Source organism: Oncorhynchus masou, unplaced genomic scaffold (assembly GCF_036934945.1).
Source record: "Oncorhynchus masou masou isolate Uvic2021 unplaced genomic scaffold, UVic_Omas_1.1 unplaced_scaffold_1939, whole genome shotgun sequence".
Classification (NCBI taxonomy): Eukaryota; Metazoa; Chordata; class Actinopteri; order Salmoniformes; family Salmonidae; genus Oncorhynchus; species Oncorhynchus masou.
The window spans coordinates 48,735-50,760 of record NW_027008434.1 but is presented as its reverse complement, the minus strand read 5'-3'; positions in this window follow the sequence as shown (position 1 = coordinate 50,760).

Genomic DNA, 2,026 nt, shown 5'->3' with positions numbered 1-2,026 from the left:
CGAAAATAAAAACAAACAACAAAGGCGTCCGAAGATCGACAAAATCGGTGCACGTTAAAGCACATTATCCACACTTTTTACATGTCGTACATACAAACGCCTGCAGGAACAAACACCAGCGCATAATCCTGCTTTTTAGGCAAAGCATGGTGTGCAGGAAAGTAAGTGGGTTGTGGTCAGTGTAAACCACAATAGGGACCACACATACCTCAATATGCTTCAATGCCCAGATTAAAGCAAGGGCCTCTTTCTCCCCCACTGAATAGTTAAACCTTCAGGAGAAATAACTAACAGGATGTTCAACACCCCCATCTGCTTGAAGCAACACTACGCCTGCCCCTACGTTACTTGTATCCACATATAGGTAGAAGGCAGTTCAAATCATGGGGCAGCCAACACAGGGTCAGAACTAAGAAGCAGTTTCACATTTTCAAAAGCACTCTGACAGCAGGAAGACCAGATTAAATCAGCCCTCTCCTTCAACAGATCAGTCAGAGATGCTACAACCATGGAGAAGTTGAAGCAAAACCCCCGAAAGTACCAAACCATACCTAGGAAGCGTTGCAGCTCCTTCTTGGTGGTGGGCGGTGGAAACAGATTGATAGTGGCCACTTTAGCCTGCACCGGGAGAACACGACCCTGCCCGACCACTCTGCCGAGGTAGGTCACTGTTGCCTGGGAAAACTCAGTTGGCAAAGTTCACAGTGAGACAGGCCTCAGCCAAATGTTCAAACAGAGTCCGTATCTGCACAAGATTGCGCTCCCAAGTGTCACTATAAAACAACCACATCATCTAGATAAACAGCACAGATTTCAAGGCCAGAGGTCACCCTATTCATTAGACGCTAAAACATAGCAGGAACATTGCGTAGGCCTCAACTCCTGACCGAATAGGAGAAAACACCCGAAGGAATCTCTTGATGACAAAGGCACTTCCCAGTAACCCTTCAGCAAATCAAACTCAACCGGACAGTACCAACCTGGTAAACACAATCTTCCATCCGTGGGAGTGTGTAACAGTCCGGTTGTCAGTGCAAAATCTAAGATAGTATGCCATAAGATTGTTTGAGGACAGTGCCCCACATCAACATTTTCCACAATCATAGGTTTCATTAAATACTCACTTTTGGAAAATCTTCCTCTGACTTGTCATACAAAGGGTCCCAGCTATAACATGTAGTGTCATTTTGTTAGATAAAATCCTTCTTCATATCCCAAAAAGTCGATTTAGTTGGCACCATCAATTTGAGTAATCCAATTGTTCAACATGCAGAGAAAGCAATCCGAAAATCTACGCCTAAACTTTGATTCAACAAGTCAAAGTACGTTTCTAGTTCGTGCTCAGGTACCCTAAAATGTAGTTAAACTATAATATTTCATACGGAAAGAAGTACAGTGCCTTGCGAAAGTATTCGGCCCCCTTGAACTTTGCGACCTTTTGCCACATTTCAGGCTTCAAACATAAAGATATAAAACTGTATTTTTTTGTGAAGAATCAACAACAAGTGGGACACAATCATGAAGTGGAACGACATTTATTGGATATTTCAAACTTTTTTAACAAATCAAAAACTGAAAAATTGGGCGTGCAAAATTATTCAGCCCCCTTAAGTTAATACTTTGTAGCGCCACCTTTTGCTGCGATTACAGCTGTAAGTCGCTTGGGATATGTCTCTATCAGTTTTGCACATCGAGAGACTGATATTTTTTCCGGACCTCTGAGACTATCACAGTGCACGTGCATTTATACGGAGACTTGATTACACACAGGTGGATTGTATTTATCATCATTAGTCATTTAGGTCAACATTGGATCGTTCAGAGATCCTCACTGAACTTCTGGAGAGAGTTTGCTGCACTGAAAGTAAAGGGGCTGAATAATTTTGCATGCCCAATTCCGTCCGTCAGCCAGGAGCTGCCGGAGCCGTCCGTCAGCCAGGAGCTGCCGGAGCCGTCCTTCACTCCGGCGCAGCTGGAGTCTCCCGCCTGTCCGGTGCTGCCGGAATCTCCTGTTAATTCGGGATCC